The 21,877-nt window shown below is 52.1% G+C and overlaps 1 protein-coding gene across 2 annotated transcripts in view; it reads left to right on the top strand.

The window, feature by feature from the left end:
* MAN1C1 (mannosidase alpha class 1C member 1) overlaps positions 1-21,877 on the top strand; it is a 141,000-nt gene that overhangs the window by 84,255 nt on the left and 34,868 nt on the right. The window lies entirely within an intron of this gene.

The raw sequence follows: 21,877 nt of genomic DNA, 5'->3' as shown, positions 1-21,877 counted from the left end.
ATTAAAGTCTTCTAATTCACAAATACGGAACATCTCTCCATTTATTTAGGTCTTCTTTCATTTCTTGCAAAAATGTTTTCTAGTCTTCAGTGTACAGGTCTTGAAATTCTTTCATTAAACATATACGTAGGGGGGCGCCTGGGTGGCTCAGTCGATTGAGCATCCGACTTCGGCTCAAGTCATGATCTCACGGTCTGTGAGTTGGAGCCCTGCATCGGGCTCTGTGCCGACAGCTCAGAGCCTGGAGCCTGTTTCGGATTCTGTGTCTCCCTCTCTCTGACCCTCCCCGGTTCATGCTCTGTTTCTCTCTGTCTCAAAAAAATAAATAAAGGTTTAAAAAAAATTTAAAAAAACATATACCTAGGTATTTTATTCTTTTTGGTGCAATTGTAAATGGAACTATTTCCTTAATTTCATTTTTTGGATGTTCATTGCTAGTTTATAAAAATAGTTGATCTTTGTGTATTAAGGTAGCCTACAACTTTGCTGAACTGGTTTATTAACTCTAATAGTAGTTTAGGATCTTTTAATTTTTAGGATTTTAAAATTCCTGAGGAATTTTTATGTGTAAGATGATGCTCCCTGCAAACAGATAGGTTTTGTGTGTGTGTGTGTGTGTGTGTGTGTGTGTGTGTGTGTGTGTGTGTGTGTTTTAAGTAGGCTTTGTGCCCAGCGTGGAGCCCAATATGGGGCTTGAACTCACAACCCTGAGATCAAGACCTGAGCTGAGATCAAGAGTCAGATGCTCAACTGCCTGAGCCAGCCAGGTGCCCCTGTAAACAGATAGTTTTACTCCTTCTTTTCCAGTGTGGATGCCTTTTGTTTCTCTCTCTTGCCTAACTGCCCTGTCTGGAATCTTTAGTACAGTGTTAAGCACAGCAGACATCCTTATTTGTTCCTGAATCTAAGGAACAGGATCTCCTCCTAGGGGAGGAGACTTTCAGCCTTTCACTGTTAAGTATGATGTTAGCTGTGAGTCCCTCTTGTTTTATTTATTTTTTTTTTTAATTTTTTTTTCTTAACGTTTATTTATTATTGAGAGACAGAGAGAGACTAAGCATGAGCAGGGGAGGAGCAGAGAGAGAGGGAGACACAGAATCTGAAGCAGGGTCCAGGCTGTGAGCTGTCAGCACAGAGCCCAACGCGGGGCTCGAACTGACGGACCGTGAGATCATGACCTGAGCCGAAGTTGGACGCTCAACCGACTGAGCCGCCCAGGCGCCCCGAGTCCCTCTTGTTTTAAAGCCTAACTTTTCTGAATCCCATGTCTTTCTCAGTGTACCCTATCCAGTAATTTCCGGGAAAAGAGTACACTGGGAAGAATTGAGGGGGTAAAATATTTGAAACTTTTAAAATCAGAAAATCTCTCTATTCCCATCTCACTCTTAATTGCTAATGGGCTAAATAAAGAACTTTAAGATGACAGTCATTTTTACTCAGAATTTTGAAATTGGTTCATTGTTTCTAGCTTCTGGCATTCCTCATGAGAAGCCTGATGCCATTCTGATACCTAATCATTTCTACGTGACCTGTGTCTTTTCTCTGGAAGCTTATAGGATCTAATCTTTGTTGTCGATGTTCTGAAATTTCATGATGATGTGTCTTAGTGTGAATCTCTTTGTAGCCATTGCGCTGGGAAATCAGGGGACCTTCTCAGTATGCAAATGTATGTCCTTCAGTTCTGGGAAGTTTTCTTGAATTATTTCTTTGATTAGTTTCTTCCCTTCATTTTCTCCATTTCTGAAATTCGTACAGTTTGAATGTTAGACTTCCTGAGCCTGGTCCTCTAAATCTCTTATTCTTCTATTTTCTCTCTTCCTCCCTCCTGCTTAAAACAATATATTTTTTGGTTCTGCTCTGAGAAATTTCCTCAAGTTTATATTCCAGCTCTTCAGTTGAGGTTTTTTTTTAATTTCAATTATCAAACTGTGTATTAATTCCCAAGAGTTCTGTTTTATTTTGTGAATGTTCTATTTTGAGCATCCCTTTCTTATCTCATGGATGCAACATGTCTCTTTGAGGATATTATCCTGTGTAGTTTCCTTCCCCCTGCAGAGCCTCTGTGTCCTCTAAATTTACTTTCCCTATTTATTTGTGTGTATGTATGTCTAATTCATGTGTTAGTTTTTCCACAAATGTTTAGGGATCCTTGATTGTGTGCTCATGTTAAATATGGGGCAGAAAACAAGATGGATGGGGCTCCAGTGTGGTGACTGGGCTTTGTTGGCTGATGCCTCACTGTCGGGTGACCTGGCAGGGGACTTGTTGTTATAGGTTCTTACTTCCTAGGACTGGTCAGATTCTATAGAGAGGGTGTTTCCATTCTTCGACCTAGAGGGCGGACTCCTGGCTCCAGCCTGAGAACCAGGTGGGTAGGAGGGCTAGGGGAGCAAGTGGGATATCCCAGAAACCTTTGCCCAGCCCTCATGCTGTCGGGATGGTGCTCTGTGCCTCTCCCAGGAATCCCACAGTCCAGAGGACCTCTGTCTTACTCCCTTCTATGATTCAAGCTCTACTTGTCTGCTGGAGTGGGAAAGGGACGTGTTCTTAGCTGAGTAGGGGTAGGGAGGAGATCCAGGGGTCTTACTGCCTTTAAGCTGACTTGGAACAAATCCTTCTGTTGTTCCACTTCCAGAGATGCCTGGTATTCTCACCAATTCCAGAGCCATTGGAGTCGTGGATGGAGACCTCCTGGTGTTCGTTTGCTTTCGGCATCATGGCTTGGATTCCGCTTTCTCGGCTTTGCTAAGTCAGTGTTACACATCTGCCTCCTTGCCAGCTGCCAGAACTTTGTTGCTGTTGTCTTTTCCTCTGTGTGCTTTGTCCTTGTGGATTAGTGCCTTTTAGAAAAATTCTCACGCCGTTGCTTTCGTGGAGTTTCAGGGGAGAAATAGAGGTTAACGCATTTACCCAACCTGCTCTCTTGAACCACAATCTCTTGCACTTACAATCAATCGTTGGGTTCCCTGAGCCTCAACATCATCAACCATATCAGTGACGTATTGCCACAGCGATGCTGCCTAACAAACGCCCACAAACCTCACTGGCATGCAACAAAAAGTGTTTACGGAGCGTGAGGGTCTTCACGGTTCAGCCGCTCCTGGCTGGGTCAGCTAAGTGACTCTGCTGATCTCGAATGGGCTCACCCTCCTGTCTGGGGGCGGCCGAGGGTGGGCTGATCTAGGAGACCCTGGGCCAAGACAACTGGGCAACTCCGCTCTGCTCCACGTGTCTTCCATTGTCAGCAGGCCAGTCCAGGAATGTTCTCATGGCAAAGGGGCAAGAGAACAAGGGGAAACACGCAGTGCTTTGCTGTCATTGGTTAAAGTTAGTCACATGGCTGAGCCCAGAGTAAGAGGACAGAGCCAGACACCCCACTTGGAGTGGCAAAAGGCGTGGGTGCAGGGAGGGGTGAGTTGCTGGGGGCCACCAATGGAGCCTCTCTACCACGGATGCCCAGGCTTGGCTTTGGAGTGGAGTATCCCTCCCCACCGTCGAGTTTTCTTCTACTAAACCAGGAACCTGGGATCCTGCCACCCTGATCTATATTCAGTTGACAGAGTCACTCCTTTGCTTACTGCTTGGAGCTGTCCGTCTCTAAAACAATCAGCAATGATCTCTCCGATAGAGAAATGTACTCCCCAAGCACAGGCTAGGGCTGTAGATCACAGGCAACCGATTTCATCTGCTTAATTATTTGATTCAATCAGAAGCTGGCTTAATTATTTTCTTGCTTCTCACCTCTTTTTAATCCATTCTGGAAACTGATTATGTCTTTAACACCAACCCAGAGATAAGCGTTTTCAATTGGGAAATGTAATTAGCCAAGGAAAATGAACGGTGGGCACTGCCTTTTGTTAAAGCACCATTAAAACCTAAGTCTGGTCAATACCCATGTGGTGTGAAGACGAGGTGCGCCACTTGTGCCTGGAGAGGGGAGGCCCACAGGTGAGGAATTAGGCCACTTGGCATCGTAGCAAAACAGGCTCATTCATTAATTCATCCATGAGGCATTTCTAGGCCAGTTCCGGGCCCGCTGCTAGAGATGCAGGGGTAAACTGGCCATGTCCGGCGCCCCCAGAGTGTCTGGGGGGAAGGATCTACACATAATCATGATGTACAAAGTGTGGGGCACACAAAGGAAGGAGCCCCTGATTCTACCTCTGGAGCTGCACAGAGCCGGTAACATCGAGCTGGGCCTTGAGGGATGAGCTAGGGCATCCCCGGCAGAGAAGAGTAAAATGGCATTCTGGGTCGAAGGCACAGCATGTGCAAGGGTGTGGCAGTGAGACAGCTCAAGAGCGGGTGCAGAGGCAGACTAGAGCAAGGCCGCCGTGCTAGGGCCTCCGAGAGCACAGATGTGCACTGTGTCCTTGGGCCATCTCACTTTTCAGTTCCTCTCTCCCCCTGCTAAGAGTACCAGGATTCTCCTAAAGTGTGTTGGTAGAAGTTTAAGATATATGACTTTTGAGGGAGACTGAATAATCTTAAACCTGACGGATGGATTCAGGGCAATTGAGAACCACAGATGTGCATTCTAGAGCTTAAGAATCGGAGGGCAGATGTTAAAAAATTAAAAAAAAAAAAAGTTTGGGGGGGGGGGAGCGCCTGGGTGGCCCGGTCACTTAAGCATCCAACTTTAGCTCGGGTCATGATCTCATGGTTCATGAGTTTGAGCCCCACGTCAGGCTCTGTGCTGACAGCTCGGAGCCTGGAGCCTGCTTCAGATTGTGCATTTCCTTCTCTCTCTCTACCCCTACCCTACCCCGCTCGTGCTCTGTCTCTATTTCAAAAAATAAACATTAAAAAATTAAAAAAAAAAAAAAAAGAAGAAGAAGAAGAATAGGAAGGCAGGGGAAGGGAAGGCATTCTGGGCAGAAGGTGCAGCCTGAGCAAAGCCTTGGTGATACGGCACACTGAACTGAGTATGACTGCAGCGTGAAATGAAACGTGGGCGATGAGCCACCCAGGTGGGCAGGACCAGGTCCAACCACCCAGGTGGGCAGGACCGGGTCCATGAAGGGTCCTTTAGAGAGCAATTGGAGGCCAGCTCCTTGGTCTCAGCATCTATGATGGGGGGACTGCAGACATGGGGGCCTCCCTAACGCTGCTTGGGCGATAGCTGCCGCCTCAGGCCCCTTCCTGTGAGTCTTGACTTTCTCAAAAGCTCTAAGTGCTCGTCGCTGATCAGATTCGCTTGGATCTCTGCCCAAGACTGAAGCTTGTCTGGAATGTGGTGAGGTGGAGAGGTTACCTGGCCAGGTGGCTCCTGCACCTGGAGAAAGAGAAGGAAGGCCCCCTGCCACCAGGGCCACCACACCTGCGCCTACCTGGCTCCTATTTACCTTAACCTTCAGCCATCCTTCCAGAGGAAAATTCAGCCAAGGGAGACCGTGAGCTAACGGAAGTTGCCAGGCCTCGCCTCACTCAGAGGCACACACCCACTGTCTACCGGATCCCACCCCATCGGATCCGTGCCCACTCAGGTGTTGAATGCAATGGTGACCAACACGCGGATGAAAGCAATTTTATATCCTGCTTCGTTGCTTGATAGGCTCTTGCAGCCTCTTTCCCTGCCTTCCCCAGGTGGGACCCTTCTCACTGGGGAGACAACTGACATAGGGAGAGCACGCCCACCCTGCAGGCATGAAGGCCGTGGTTCCCGCTTACTTGCCGTGTGACCTTGGACAAATTGCTTAACCTCACTGAGCCTCGGTTTTGTCATCTGGCGACGGAGATAACGTAACCACCTGTGCTGTAGAGTTCAATGGCATGTAGGATGTCCTGAGCAGGGGACTGTGGCTGTTGTGGGGCCTGTAGGACCCAGCTCAGATTACTGCCCAGGGGACTAGCCGGGTGGCCTTGGGCTCCAGCTGTTTTATCTCTGTGAGCCTCAGTTTCCTCCTCGATGACATAGTGGTGATGGCACCCTCCGGGTGTACGGATCAAACAGGTGCATTACCGTGTGTGAAAAGACTTTGGAAATGGATGCTTTTTGTCTTTGTTGTTTCTTCTCTGTCTTTCCATAGAGCCTAGTCCGGGGCGCGGATGGTTTTCACTCTGTCAGGTGATTTGAGAGCTCCTCAGAGTCCCCAGCCAAAGCCAGGGAGCAGGCAGTGGGAGAAGGTCAAGAGTCTGTACCCGCTAGCCTGAGAGCCAGGCAGCAGGTCCCCTGACTCCAGGCCCCTGTGGTTGGGGGACAGGCACTCTCCACCCCCGCCCCCAGGCTACAGGAGAAGAAACCCCCTGGGCAAAAGGACATGTAATAACCAGGGTCCCGTTAAAGTCGCTGACGGCCAGGTCCAGCTCATCACATCACACGCCGCTCAGGCCTTTCTCCTGTCTTCCTGTAAGTCTCGGCATCAGTCCTGGGCTGGGAGTGTGGGACTGCTCAGGAGCAGGGTGCGGGGGGAGCCTCAGCCACTGATGGGGGCTCCTGAGCCCCGGCTCCCAGCCAGACTGGCTGGCGGAACACAGCCACACCAGGTTCTCGGATCTTCAAAGGCAGCAAGCGTGTGGCCTGAGCACAGAGACTGGCAGGAGGACACCAGAGCCGGAGAAGGGGGTGGGGGTGGGGGTGGGGGCTGTGCGGAGACATGACAGGGTTTTGATAACAGTGTCTACCTGGCATGTCTGAAAACTCAGGCGTGCATCTTCCTGGCAGGGCATGCAACTTCCTGCTAATGAGTCTTGAGAGGCTGAAGTCATCAGAAGGCTGGGCTGACTCCTTCCCAGGGGAGCTGCAGGGGATGGAAGCCAGGCGCCAGCCCCCTCCCCCAGGGGGCTCAGCTATTTGGGGGAGCATCTCTGTTGAGGGACAGAACTAAAACCTGGAGTGAGGTCAGGATCTGCGGGTGGACCCTAGCCCTTGCCCAGAGCTTCTCCAAGGCCCTGGCTGCAGTGCTCCCTCCTCGGCAGGGTCTGTGCAGAGCCCCCTCTCCTTCAGGACTTGGAGAGACGGAAGCCAATGACACCAGCAACGGATGCCACCTCTCTAGTACTTCCTGCTTGCAAAGCAGCCCTCACGTTTGCCGTCTTATTGGGCCTTCGTAACAGTCTGCATGAGAGAAACTGAGGCTCAGAGAGGCAAAATAACATGCCCAAGGTCGTTCCATTTAGTGGGTGCATTTACGTAAGGTAACGCTAGCTGCTGTAACAGGTAAACCCAGAGAGCTCAGTGGATGGGGACAGCAGACATTTATTTCTTGCTCATATAAAGTCAAACTGACGGGAGGAGGAAGGGGCTCTGTTCCTCACGATCACTTAGGCACCCGGGGTGCTGGAGGCTTTATCATCTTCAGATTGTGGCACCCAAGGTCACCTTGGCCTTGGAGCATCCCACAGGTGGATCTGGCCTCAAAGTGGTGTGTGTAACTCATGCCCACACGCCATTGGCCAGAACTTGGTCATATGGCCCCACCTAAATGCAAAGGGGGTGGGACATGAAGTTCCGGACTGGGCAGCAGTTTCCCCACAATGGCTCTGCCCCAGCCACGGGGAGTGTGTGAGATTTGCTGGGCATAGGACACAATGTTTTCCTGGAACAGAGACTGGGGACACTGGATCAGAGTTTGATGGGGGGGGGGGGGGGGGGGGTCACTTAGAAGTCAACAAGTGCCCAATGTGGACTGAGACCTAGAAGAAGACACAGGATGTTCCTGACCCTGTGAGGAGCCTGGATTACACGTTGCCCCAGCCTTTTCCACGGCCTCCCTGTGGCCCCTTCAGTTAGCTTTGAATCTGCACCTCCGTGGTTCCCCACAGCCCTCCTGACAGAGTCCAAACCCTTAGCCTGGCATTCACAGACCTTCCCGGGAGGACTCCAAGTTAGCTTGTAGCACAACTCCCTTTATCCCCCCTCCCCACATATGCTCTGCTCCTCCCTGATCAGCCTCTCACCACGTGGGGCTTTTGCCCATGCTGTGCCCTCTGCCTGGAAAGTCTTTCTTCCAGTTCTTCACCTTGCAGACTTCTGCTCGTCCTTCCTGATCTAAGTCAAAAGCCATCTATGAGCCTCCCTTCAGCAGAGTTAGCTGCTTAGCCGGCTCTGAGACTGAGAGTTTACTGTATACCAGGCACTGCTTGAAAGGCTTTATAGGGATTAACTCTTTCACAGCCTTCCAAGCCTAGAAGATGGGGAGCCACGCCTCTGAGAGAGACGGGAACTTGGGTGAGGTCACTCAGCTAGCGAGCGGCAGACGAGTCCAAGCCCAGGTATGCATGCTCACAGCTGAGACCTACCACTGCCTAAACTCCTGTCTTTTATTAGCCCCTGTCACAATACATCATAATTACTCATGTACTTAATAGTTTGCCATCGAACTTGCCGTCTTTCTGAGACAGCAGCTGCAGACTTCCTGCGGGCAGAAGTCATCGCCCATCCATCCTGGAGTCTCCCTCACCGCTGTCCCCGCCACCATCAGGCCAAGGTCTGGGTGGAGATTTTCTCTCAAATAAATCCCTCGCCTGCCGAGAACCAGAACCAGAAATTCCTCAAGTTATCGTCTGTCATAATCCCTTCCCTGCTTGCCTGTCAGTTTTTGAAAGTTAACCTGAAACCATTTGAAAATGATCTGAGAGGCATAGACCAGCCTTCTCTTTGCATGATTAAGTACGATGGCTTTTTAATGATTTGAGCTGTGCCTTCTGTGGTTTGACAAAAATGGATTACCATACATTTCTGAAAACCGTGCCTCTGAAATCAGATTTTTTCCATTTTCTCGGCCATCCTCACAAACCTTTGCTGAGAATGACAAATACACTGGGCTTTAATTGTTCAGCTGCACGACGGCGGCACCTCCCAAGTTCCAAGAACTGCTCTCTTCGGGGAAAGCCTTGAAAGGCTCCTGGGGTTCGATCTTTAGGAAATTGAACTGTGTGTTTTCTCTGAAGCAGGGAGAGCTGTCTTCTGGGCTTGGCATATTTGCTGCATTTGTGAATTGCTTTGGCCCTGAGATCCAAAACAGAAGCAGGTTCCCCCCCACCCCCCAGGAAGCACACTCAGGGTTGTCACACCAGGCATGTGACGTGGGTGGGCATGGGCAAGTGGGGTAAGGGGCCTCTCCCTGGGCAGCCCAGGCACAGACCTTCCTGCTCCCCCTTTCTACCTAACTCTACCTTATCCAAGATGCCCACACCTTCAGAGGGGGTATTATCAGTCCGTTTGGACAGATACAGACTCGTGGCTCAGAGAGGTTAAGTAACTTGGTTAGGGCCACAGAGCTGGTAATATACAGAGCCAAGTCTCAAACATTTTGACCAGAAGCCTAGGCTTTTTCCACTATCACTACTGCCTCTAAAAAACCCACAAATTAAATCAAATGAAAGGTGACTCACAGGCACCCCCTGCAGTCCTTTTACATTTAAAGAAAAAAACCTCACTCTACACCGACTAGCGCCAGTCTCTCTAGTAATATGCATTATCTGACATGATCCCCATTTCACAGATGGGGATGTTGAGGCTCACGTGGGTGAAGTAGCTAATGAGAGGTCACACAGCTAGGAATAGCCAAGGTCAGATTTGATTCTCTGCCTACCTTACTCCAAAATAGCTTCCTCTCCCCATCCTTTGTAGGAAAAATCTGTCCCCCTCACCTCAGTCAGGTGGTTAACATAGATCAGTCTGGCAACGAGAAGGCTGCATGACTTTCGGTGTGAAATGTGTGCAAGTATCTTTTCAGCTAAGGAGGGGTGTGTGTGTGTGTGTGTGTGTGTGTGTGTGTGTGTGTGTCCTGTTAGATTCTAGAAGGGGCCTAAGGACTGAAGAAAGGGAAGGTCCCTGGTCAATAGAGTGGGGTGAGTCAGTCCTCTCATCTTCACTGGATGCTGGGAGTGCAGCAGGGGGCCCATCAAGGGCTCAATGGCCATCTGGTCATGCCTGCTCTGGCCCCTGCTCAGCTCTGAAGGTGAATTCAGCACATATTTACTCAGAAAGTCCTGAGTGCCCAGCATTCTACTGGGCTCTTTGCTGACTCCACAGACGAAGATGACCAGCCTCTCTGCCTTCTGGAGCTTCGGCCTGTCAGAGAGACAGACCCACACAGAGCCTCCTGTGAGTCAGCCTGGGCCAGGTGACTAGCATGACCAGCCCGCGTCCCCCATCAGGGGATCCGAGGAGGCTTCGTGGAAGCAGGGGTGCCAGGCTGGTCTGTGTCACAGTGGGGCTCCTGCGGGGAGAGGCGCCCAGCTCTTCTCACGCAGGCAATGTCTACACCGGAGGGCCGTTGCCCCAGCCCGCAGGCAAGGGGGTGGTCTGGAGGTCGTGTGGCTGTGGGCACCTGCCTGGGACCCTCTCGGACCCTCTGAGCTAGCCAGGGTGGCAAGGAAATGCAGACAGCTGAGCTGAATCCTGATTCCACCCTTCGTCCACCTCGGGAGATTTTCATGGCCACTCGAAGTGCCAGAATCCCCATCCGTGGAATGGGGACACGAAATGTGCCCTCCTCATGGGGCTGTTGGAGGCTCGAGAGAGGCACTGCCCACAGGTGCTCAGCAGCAGGGTATCCGCCTCCACAACGGCTGGCGGCTGTTGCCCTGTCTCTGCCGAGGCCCGTGTGAGCGGCTGTGCGTCCAGCCTTTTACATGCGCGGTGTGATCCCTCGCCCTCGAGACGGTTCTGCAAGGTGGAGTTATTGTTGGTGCGGTTGTACAGATGAGGAAATGGAGGCAGCTAGTGAGTGTGGCTCCCAGCTCAACCCTTCTAGCCCCTTCCCGGCAGCTCGGCCATCCCAGCGCCTGGAAGGACCCTCCCCTGGGCCCAGCTCCGTACCAGGCTGTCTCCGCATTCAGTCTGCCATGTGTCTGTTTCTTGAGAGTGAATAGGGCCTCTTTGATTGCCTTTCTTTTCCCCTTTCCAAAAATCATCATCTTGTTATCAGAGGCACACATCTGCGTCTCTTGGCTCTGACCCACAGGCTGTGTTTGCCGCGATCAATGCGTAGCTCTGTGTGGCCGTGATGTATATCCAAGATGGCACTGTGACCCTGAACCTGTGGGCCAGGGAGGGCAGCGCGAGGCCCCCCTGATGGGGCTGAGGCGAGGCAGCTGGCTGACACTGCCCTGCGCTCAGGGCTAATCCTTCTTGTTCCGGGACTGGGGAACAGCTGCCCCCCAGCTTGGGGGCATCCCTAGCTGCCTCAGAGCCTGGGCCCAGGTACTCCCTGCCACTCTCCCAGTGGGCACTCGCCGACCAAGATGGATGGCTCCCTGAATTACTCCACGAGGGGTCCCCGCTGGGTCCTCTCCCAGCCACTCTCCACACCATAGCCAGAGGAGCAGCCGGAAGCCATCCATTTCTCTCCCTGAGTCCTGTAGCCTGGCCCCACCCCCTCACCCCAGCCACTGTCCTCCTCCCTCACTGTGTGTAGTGACCTCCTCTCTGCTCCACAGATATGTCAAGACTCCCCTCAACTTGGTCTGTTGTCTTTGCTGTGCATTCTGCCTGGCCCGTACCCACCCCTTCTTCTGTCCTCCTTTCCTCAGACCTCGGCTCAAATGCCACCCCTCTCCTGGCCTCAGGCCCTGCTCTCCCCTCCTTTACGACAGGCGTTACTTTGTAACTGGATGTTGTCTGTGTGACGCCTGGTTGCCGTCATTCTTCCCCACCAGACCTGCAGCTTTTGGAGGGTGGAGATCAGGACTGTCCGCTCCCCTCTGTGTTTCCTGAGCACTCAGAAATGTGCTTTTGGGTGAATAAATCAATCTCGAGCAAGCGACTTAATTCCTTGAAGCTTCAATCTTCATCTGTAAAAGAGGGACAATAATAGAATTGTCACAAGGTTTAAAAAAGATGTGTGTGAAACATATGGCCCAACGCCTGGCACAAAGCAAGTGCTGGGTCAGTGCTGAGTGTGGTTATTTTTACTAACCCCTGGCGAGGAAGGGGTTGGTGGTTGGCGTCGAGGAGAACTCCACACTCCACAGGCAAACCTTTGTGGGGTGCTGGCCCTTGGCAAAGATCTCGGGGTGTCATGGGATTGGTCTCTGCCCCCCCACCCCCAGCGCCTCACACCATACATCAGCCGCCTCTGGCAGGGGGCGCTTTGTCAGGGAAGCTATTCTCATCCGGGAATGAGGCCGTGGGAGGAGGGCATCCGATCCTTCAATCAGCAAGTCCCAGCGACGCCTTGACTTGGCTTCGATTAACCAGGCTGAGATTCAGCCCCGAAGACACTCACTGCCCAGGATGGACTGGAAAAAGGGACACAGGTGACACGGATTGCCATAATGACAGTTGAAAGAAGTTCTTTTGATGAAAGTGTTCAGAGGAAGAAGACCCCAGATCCAGGTGGAGGAATCAAGGATATCTTCATGGAAGCAGCAGCATTTTCTCTAGGACTTAAAGTAGACATTGGACTGGGGAGTGTGCAGAGACATTTGGGGTGAGAGGAGGGCATTCCAAGCAGAGGTAGAGCTTGAGTAAAGGGCTGGGAGCCTAGAAAGAGGGGACCACACAGTGTAGCTGCAGTATGGAAAGACTATTAAGAAATAAGGCTGGGGGCACCTGGGTGGCTCAGTCGGTTAAGCGTCTGGCTCAGGTTATGATCTCACAGTTTCGTGAGTTCAAGCCCCACATCGGGCTCTGCACTGGCATCTTGCTTGAGATTCTCTCTGTCTCTCTGCCCCTCCCCTACTTGCACTGTCTCTGTCTGTCTCAAATAAACTGAAAGAAAGAGAGAAGAAAGAAAGAGGGTACTGTATCAGTCAGTCTCTTCCAAAATAATGCTGGGGAACAATTATTCTACAACGAGTGGCAGACAAGGAGTGTTTTTTTTTTTTTTAAGGTTTATTCATTTTTTCAGAGACAGAGACAGAGCGTGAGGAGGGAGGGGCAGAGAGAGAAGGAGATACAGAAACCGAAGCAGGCTCCAGGCTCTGAGCTGTCAGCACAGAGCCTGATGCAGGGCTCAAACTCACAAACCGTGAGATCATGACCTGAGCTGAAGTTGGACGCTTGACCAACAGAGCCACTCAGGCGCCCCTAGGAAGCGTTTATTTCTTATTCATATAGTTGCAGATAGGCTATCTAGGCTGTGCTCAGCTGGGTCCAGTCTGCTCCATCTGTCTCTCACCCTTCTTGGACCAGTGGCTGTTTGAGATTTGTTCTTCTCACTGTGGAAGGTAGGAGTGCAAGAGGGCAGGCCCAACCATGCAAGCTTATTTCAAACTTCTATTCAAGTCATGTTCACTAATCCCATTGACAAGTCTCACAGCCGAGCCTAAAGTCAAGGGCACAGTTTAATTCCCCACTCACCATGACGCCAAAGCAAATTACATGGGCAAGACCAAGGTTGATGGGCCGGGGATGTTTGCTTCTCCCATGGAGGTGAAGGGAGGGTACAGAGCAATCTTCTAACTTAACAGGTGAAAGCCAGGTCGAAGCCAGTGTGTATGGAGGGACTCAGCAGCTGCCCAGAGCTGCGGCTGGACTTTAATGTCTCTCGGGGTGAGCAGCAGAAGGCTCCGTCTTTTCCTTTCCCGCCAGTGAGCATTAAGTGTGTTGAAAATGCGGCAGTGCCTGCCCAGCTCCTATCCTGCCTTCCTGAGGGCTCATGCCTCCTCCCTGCCTGGCATGAAAGCCATGCTAGTCTTTCCTGCTGGGCCAAGGAGGTCAAGAATCTGCAAGGGATCCTAGCTTTGCCAGCCCCGAGGTGGCTTCCTCTGCTGGAACTGAGCCTTACGATAGCAGGCCCACGCACTGAGCGCCTAGGTGTGGTGCGCTGGGTATATAAAATTCTCTTGGATTGAATGCCTGCTGAATGCTCTTTGTGTGCATTTCTCTGAACTGGCCACACCCGTCTAAGAAGGAGACCTTATTCCCATTTTCCTGAGATCAAGTTAGTTGCCCAGGATCACACAGCTGGGAAGGAACTAAGCTAGGATTCGAACGGAGCCTACAAAGGTCTGGAAGGTGGTACCTGGTCACAGCTCTGCCCTGAGCTACTGAGCCACTGTGTGACTTTGGAGACACCACTGTAGCATCCTGGGCTCCAATTCCTCTGTCTGCCTTTTCTTCTCTTCGAGATGTCCTGAGATAAAAGCAGCTCCAAACTCGACCCTCAGCACTGTCAGAGGGAGTTTTAAAAGACAAGTTTCCCGATCGGGCAGCACCCTCAGCTCTTACTTAAAAACAAACTAATACGACATTAACGTCTTTACAACACACCCTGTTTTCCAGTGAGGAGCCCTGTCCAGTAGACTAGTTCAGTGAACCATGTCTGGTCATCCGTCACATTGACCCTCATTCAGCAGTCGGCCACAGCAAACGTCCTCCGGCCTGTTACGGCAGCAAAGCGTGACGTCTGTTTGGGAAGGCTGGAGGAAGCCATTAGTTCCACCAGGGCCGTGATGTCTGCACGTCCCCATTTTGTCCCCGCGACAGTGTTTTCCTTGAATAGCTGGCCACTGCTGTGTATGGTGTGTTTTCTCCGAGGCCAAGAGCCCTTTTAAAGTGTCTGAGGATCTCCAGGAAGGCGCTGTCAGTGTTTCCACTAGCCGTGCATTCATTCAACAGCCGTCTGCTCTCGCCTTCTCTGCGCCTGGCCTGGGGATGGATGCCCGGGCCACTGGGAAGAGTCAGATCCAGCCAGTGCCCCCTGGGATTCACAGGCACGTACGATGTGGTGCGAGCAGTGCCGTGACCAAGGGGCCTGCGGCAAAGTGGGGCAGGCTTGCACAGGAGGGAGTGGGCAGGTCTGCTTGGTGGCTCAGGAATTCCTGAGAGAAGACTCCACGCTCCAGCCAAGGCCAGGACAGAGAGGAGGTGTTCACCAGGCCAACTCGGAAAAGGAAGGTATCCCGGGCATAGGGACCCATGTCAGCAGAAACCCCATGGCCTTCGGGGAGCTCCCGATGACATCATGTGGGTAGAGCATCACGTGCCCAGAGAGCAGCAGAGAGGCTGATGAGGCTGCCAAGGCCTGGACCACAAGCACCCAGTGCACTGTGCCCAGGGACTTTGAATGTGATTAGGGCATCGAGGGCCTAAGAAAGGCAGTGGCATCATCAGATCTGATCATCTTTTATTGATTCACTCCTAGCAAGAGCGTCCTGTTGAGTGCCAGGAATAGTTCCTAAAAAATATCTTTAGTCCTTCCAGAGGCTCCAGGAAACCTCTGCCTGGAAACACACATCCTCTGAACACAATTTTATGTGATCCAGGAAATAGCCATCGTGGGAAGATTCAAGAAAAGTATTATTCCTGAAGGAAAAAGAACCCTCCCAGACCTGACAGAAATGCAGAGGTCCTAATCCCTAAAAGGATTTCATGCAGCCAGAAGACGTCACCATCCAAGATGCTGTGATTTTAAACCATGCACTTTGGGGTAGCGGGGATATCATTTCCATCATCCCCGACACCCACAAAGCAGAACGTTCCAGTCGCTACTGCTGTATAACAAATTACTCCAAAATTTGGTGGCTTAGGACAATTCTTTTATTATGCTCACAGATTCAGTGGGTCAGGAATTCATAAAGGGCACAGTGGGTACAGCTTATCTCTTTACCACTGTGTATGCGCCCTCAGCTGGAAAGGCTTGAAGGGTAACTTGACAGGTGGAGCCCACGCGTGTGGGATTGGTGCTGGCAGTTCAGAAGGGGCTGTCACTCAGAAAGCATACACATGGCCTCCCCGTGCGTTCTCTCCTTGTGGGCTCCATTGTCCTTCCTCACAGTATGGTGGCTTGTTCTAAGGACGAGCATTCCAGGAGACGGGAGGTGGAAACTGCCAGTTTCTTAAGGTCTGGGCCTAGAAACTAGCACATCGCCCCTTCTGCTTTATTCTTTTGCTCCCGGTAGTCACAGAGGTCGACCCAGATTCAAGGGGAGGATCCTTGGGAGGAGTCCTTCTCATGGGGTGGGGTGCACTGAGGCAGCCGTGTTTGGGAAATACAACCTGCCGGACGGCCACACTGAGAAACTGAGAAAGCTTGGAAGCTGAGAGAGAAACACTTGTGTTGTTTCTTTACAGATTAAGAAAAGTCTCTGTGGATTATGTCATCAAATTAAATGCAACCATTAGAGTATGGCTCTGGGGATAGTGCAGTAATAGGCTATGCTTTGGGTGATTTTTTTTCCTTCTGAGTGTTCTTCCTGGAGCTTATGTTGCCCGGCCTGACCCATTTCTCTTTGCTAATACAACATCGCATAAAAACCTCGTGGTCATTAAGACAGCAGAGTCAGGAGAGGGGATACAAACCCTGTCTAGCAGCCCAGGGTTCCTGCCCAGGCAGCCCTGGGGGGTGGGGGAGGGAGGAGGTGACAGGAGCCGGGGGCCAGTCCCTTACAGAAACTGACCCACGCACAACAAATAGCTTCGCACAGGACAATGGTGTGGACACACACAGCCACCCTGGCTGATCTGGCCACAGGCTGGTGGTGGGGTCTCCTCTGTCTCTTGGCACCTGCCCCTGGAATAGATAGCTAACCTGCCCCGGGCGTGGTCACCACAGACACCTGCATGGTGGGCTCAGTCTGTTCAACCCAACACATGTATCTTTACCTCTGGGTGCCATACCAGAGCCAGGCACTGCAAAATGTGAATGAGCCACAGCCCCTGCAGACCCTCCCCACCCAGAGTGATGGGCCTTTTATTCTCAAATACTTAGCAGGCACCTGTGATGGGTTGGAAAGTGTCCTGGGCAGTGGAGGACAGCAGTGAACAGAACAGGGCTCTCCCCTCCTATGTTCCCTTACGAGAAGATAGTAAACGGGGAAGCAGATCCACACATGACGTCTCTGGGATAAAGGTGCTGAGGAAGAATAGAGAGGCAAGGGAAAAGCGACAGAGGTGTTGTTGTTGTGGCAGTGTGATGGAAACTGCCAAGGCCTAACAGGGAGCAGGCTCGGAGGGCTGCAAGAACAACATGCGATAAGGGTGGAGTGAGAGAAATAGGGAGGGGGAGTGGGCGATGAGGCCGAGAGGAAGCCAGGGCCAGATCACAGGGCCTCAAAGTCCAATGGGAGCCATGGGAGGGTTGTGAGCAGAAGAGTAGCACAGAAGGACTGGCATTTTCAAAGGATCTTTCTGGCCGCCACGTTGAGGATAGATGGGTGGAGGTGTGGGGGTGGAGGACGCAAGGGTAGAAGCCCAGGGGCCAGTTAGAAGGCTCTTGGAATAAATCCAAGAGAGAGAAGAAGGTGGCTGGACCCAGGGGGCAGCACAGAGGAGGGGAGAAGTAGGTGGAGTCTGGAAATGGTGCAGAGAGCCACCAGGATTTGCTGCGGGATAGGGTGGAGAGAAGAGAGATGCAGAATCAAGGGCTGGGGCACTGCTCTTGGGAGGAGGGGCTTGGCGTTAACCACTGTGGTTGAGGAGTAGGTTAAAGATGAGACGCCTATGGTCTCCCGGGGGGTGAGGACAAGGTCCTGGCTGGGAGTTGACACTGGGGAGTCCTCAGCATGTAGGTGGTTATTGAACTAAGGGAATGAGGGAGGGCAGAGAAGAGAAAAGGCCCAGTGATGACGGAGCCCATCCATAGTGGTCTGGCGAAGAGGAGGAACCAGCAGAGGAGACTGGGAAAGTGCAGATACAGGGTTAGAAAAAGAGTGGCGTCCCGAAGGCCACGGTCCGCTCAGAGCAAGCACGATGCCAGGGAGAGTAAGTGCATCCGTCAGAGATGGACCATCCTGGCTCGCTGCCTTTCCCACTTCCACTGGGAAGCTATTTCTTGAGCCGGAGATGAGTCTTCTGCACCCCGGAGCCCTGCTCTTCCGGAAGGGCAGAGACACATAGCTTAGCAATTCTTTGTGGTGCACCGAGAGTGGGGCAGCTCTTGTGGTGGAGATGGGGGTGCACAGAATGGGGGCAGACAGTGTGGGCCTGGAGGAGCTGCTGAAGGTTTTCTCAGGGGAGGAGGGTCCAGGGAGGGCAGGACCTCACGTAGACCATGGAATGACGTTCACAGTGGCTTCCTGAGGGTGGGCTCTGGATCTCTCCAGGCGAAGGTGGGGTGGGGAGGCCGTTCCTAGCAGTCTGCGGAAGAGTCACAGAGGTAGGGACATCTAAAGAGGCCACAGGGAATGGTGGGAGGCCTGCTTGGGTTGGGGACTCTGACCTTTGGGGCCGCTTGGAGACAAGGTGCAGAGTTGGTGCAGAGAGGCAGTGGGAACCCTTGACCCCAAGGAGCTCGCAGTCAGTTAGAAGGTGAGCAGAGCCCCAAGGTTCAGCACAAGGGTGGTAGACACATGAGTGGAAGCTGTCTCTGCAGGAGGAGCCTGGCTGGATGGAATCAGGGAAGGCTGCCAGTGGGAGGTAGAGCTTGGAGAGCGTGTGGGCTTTGAGTGTGGCCAGATGCACAGAACGGCTTCCTGGCAGAGAAGAGCACGCGTGCCAAGGTATGGAGGCAGGAGTGTGCAGCACGTGTCCAGGAAGCAGCGCTTGATGGGAGAGGAGATGAGCCGGATCCTTTGGAGTCAGACCCAAAAGGTTTCGACCCCCCCCGCCCCGCACCCCAACCTTATTGCACGGGCACTGGGAAGCCGTTGCAGCTTCCTGAGCTGAGGAGGGACACAGCTGGGTCTCGTTTTAGGAAGACAGGTCAGGCAACAATGTACAAGGTGAATTTGAGGGGAAGGGGAGGGGTCCTGGAGGTAGGAAGACCCTTTCAGAGGCAGGTGCCCACCCGGATGGGGATGTTAACGCCCCAGCAGCAGACACAGGTATGACCGATGTGACACTTTTCCTTTAAGTTGGGCCAAAGGTTTGTAAGCTGCAGCCTCATGCCGCACTGCCCTGTGGGGCAGGGAGGGGCTGGTAACGCAGGAGCACCACAAGGCCTCGGTGACCCCAGAAGACTGTGGAGGGGCTGCCCAGGGCCAGTTGAGGGCAAGGAGGGCCACGCTTCTGTGTGTTGGGTGAAGCTCACATGTACCTAACACTGTGCCAGCACCTTTCCATCCACTGCCCCGTTTAGCCCTCCCGGCATCCTTAGGAAGTAGGTCCTACTGTCGTCCCCATTTTGAAGATGAAGGACACAAGACTCAGAAAGGTACAGTGACTTGCCTTGGCACACAGATAGTATGTGATGGAACCAGGATTTGAACCCACATCTCCCTGACCAGGCCAGTGTTTCAGGATGAGCTACGGGACCCAGGAAATAAGAACAATGAACTAATTTGTCAAGCACTTAACTCTGTCCCAGGCATACACAGGTGTCTTTATGAGAAAGGCCAGGCACTTATATGATGCATTTATCTCAGCTCAGGAACCTGCAGTGGCTCCCCAGTATCTAGCCCAGTGGCCTTACCTCACTTTACAGAGGAGGACTTTGATATTTGGAACAGATGTGTGGCTGGCCCCAAGCTGGGGTTTGAACCCAAGGGCTGTGTTCTTTTAACACACCTCACTGCCTCCTGCCTGGCAGGTGGGAGGGGGGGGGGGAGGGGAGGGGGAGGTGTCCTTTGTGCACAATGAGCATTCAGAGCTAGAAGTGGGAGAGTGAGCCAACCTGGAACCTGCCTCAGGGCCAAGGCCAGTGGAACTTTCAAGCTGGCTGCCTGCCTTTTTGTCCCCCTTCGGCTCTGTGCGTCTAAATCGAGTGCCTATTCTCTGAGTAGGGTTGTGTGTTTCCCCCTGGGGAGCTGCCCCAGGCCGGCTGCAGGTACAGATAGAGTTGAATTCGGGATTGGGCCTTCTCTCTGGCCCAGCCTGGCCGCTGGGTAACCTCTGGCCAGGAATGAAAGGCTTTTCAATAAGTGCCTTGCTGGCCCGCAGCCCGGCTGTGTGGTAGGTGGGGGCCCGGGTGAGAGGTCAACCAAGGAAGGATACAGGAACCTGAGAGCCGGGCAGAACTTTGCCAAAAGCTCCCTTAGTGAGCTACCTTCTCAGCTGGGGCCTCCGGAGCATTTGGGAAGGAGAGCTGGTCACGAGGAGCCCTGGCTGCCCTTCTGGCCCAGCCTAGACCCTTGGGCTACTGAGCTCAGGCTCAGCCCAGGGAAGGAAGGCCCCTGGGGTAAAAACACTGGGCAGCTCAGGGCAGGATTCAGAAATCAGACACCCTGGGTCTCGTCCCCTTGGCCTTGGGCTTCTCTTCAAGCCCTCCCTGGTCAGAGCGGCCTCCTGTCCCTTGGAGGGATAGGGCAGGGTTATCAATCAGATCCAACTGTTTTCACAAGGAACTGAGAGAAGTTGGGTTCCGCTCTGCCTTTGATCTAATCCTGGGTATGTCCCAACCCCTCTCTGGGGGCCCTCTATGAAATTTAGGGGCGGGGCAGTGGGATCTTAAAAACCCCTTCTGGCCCTTAAAAAATCCGGTGTGAGGCCCTGTGGTGTAACAGGAGGGGGCCGTAGCTTCAGAGCCAAGAGGATGGACACCAGCTGGTGCTCCGTGGCCGGGCGCGTCTCAGCATCTGTGCATCTGGGGCCCGTGGGCGTTCCCATGCCCCACTGCCTCTTCATCTGACGGTAAAGCGTCCCTGTGAACCGGGTTTGGCCATTGACAACCACAAGGGAAGTAGCCAGCATAAACCAGGAAAGATCAACTTTGTTTGGCTTGGATATTTCCTACCAATCCTTCAGTGTAGGAGGAGTTGACGTTCTAGAAATTCACTTCATCCCCAATACCAAAACCATCTTGGGATGCCTGACTCTGGATTGGGGAGCCCTTGCTTCTGGAAGCAGATTCTAAAGCCTCCAGCTTTACCCTTCTCCCAGTTTCTCCTGATCTCCCTCTCATCCTTTTCCAGGCCTAGGAAGGTGGTGGTTTGAGTTTCAGGAGTCTCTGCCTGCAAAATCAACACAAGTGAGTAGTTAGAGAAGCACTAATTAAGGAGATTAGAGGCTGACTCTGAATGCAGGTGTGCCCGCAAAGCCCGAACTCGTGCTTCAGACTCAAGTGGGGCTCAGCCCTGTGCGCTCCAAAGCTCCTCCAGGGGGGAGGTGGAGCCTGCGGTCCTCACTGAGCCTCTTCAAGGCGGAACTGTCAGTCCTCCTGAGCTACATGCCAGTATCTAAAGGATTTGCTGCTACTTTACTTTAAAGGAGGCAGCTGTCTCTTACAGGAAGCCCTCCAGATGGCCCCAGGCACATCGCTTTCTCCCTCCTTTCTTCCTTCATGGGACTCTACACTCAGGCTCTGGTTGTGCCACGTGGGGAGGCCTTCCACATCACTCTCCTGCCCAGCCCGTGGTCTGGAGAGCTGCGATATTTTGCACCATTATCTCAGCCCTTACTCCCCAGGATAAGAATCTAAGGCCCAGTAGCAGGGGCCAGGCCTCAGAACTTGCGCTTTCTGGACTGACCATCCTAGAGTGGCCACAGAACCTTTGGTTTGTGCATTTGTTTGGTTTCTTTGCCCAAACATCCCCCCCCCTTTTTTTTCCCAAATGGAAGTAGGTTTCTGGTTATAAAAATAATCCATGAGCCGAAGAAGTCAAAAGGCACCTGTAATCCCAGCATTCGGGAGGTAACTGTTGAATCACATCTTGCCAGACTTAGTTCTGTGTAAGCTCATCCACATTTGGCATACAATAAAGAAATTATATTGTGTTTGGTTTTTTGTTTTTTTTTTTTTTTGCAACCTACATTTTTTAACTTAACAGATCCCATGGACATCTCCCCAATAAACACAGGCCTACCTCACCTGCATGAATGGCTCCATAGTTCTATTTTATGTTTGAGCCACAATTTATATAACTAATCCCCTATTGTTGGATTTGGAGTTTTTTCCCAACTTTTCCCCATTGTATATGGTACTGCAACAATAAATACCTTCCCAGATAAATATCTGTGAACACTTTTTTTTCTTTCCTTAGAATAAAACAAGGAATAGAATTGAAAAGTCAGAGGACTGGCATATTAAGGTTTTGTAAATGAAATGCCAGTTCACCGTCTCCCCAGTGTCACAGAAAAGTGGTGGGTGCCTGACTGGCACTGATGGTG

This window comes from Panthera pardus, unplaced genomic scaffold (genome assembly GCF_024362965.1).
Source record: "Panthera pardus isolate Hobbes unplaced genomic scaffold, ASM2436296v1 HiC_scaffold_11, whole genome shotgun sequence".
Taxonomy (NCBI): Eukaryota; Metazoa; Chordata; class Mammalia; order Carnivora; family Felidae; genus Panthera; species Panthera pardus.
The sequence above is the reverse complement of the archived record's forward strand: the minus strand, read 5'-3'. Positions and strand labels throughout refer to the sequence as shown.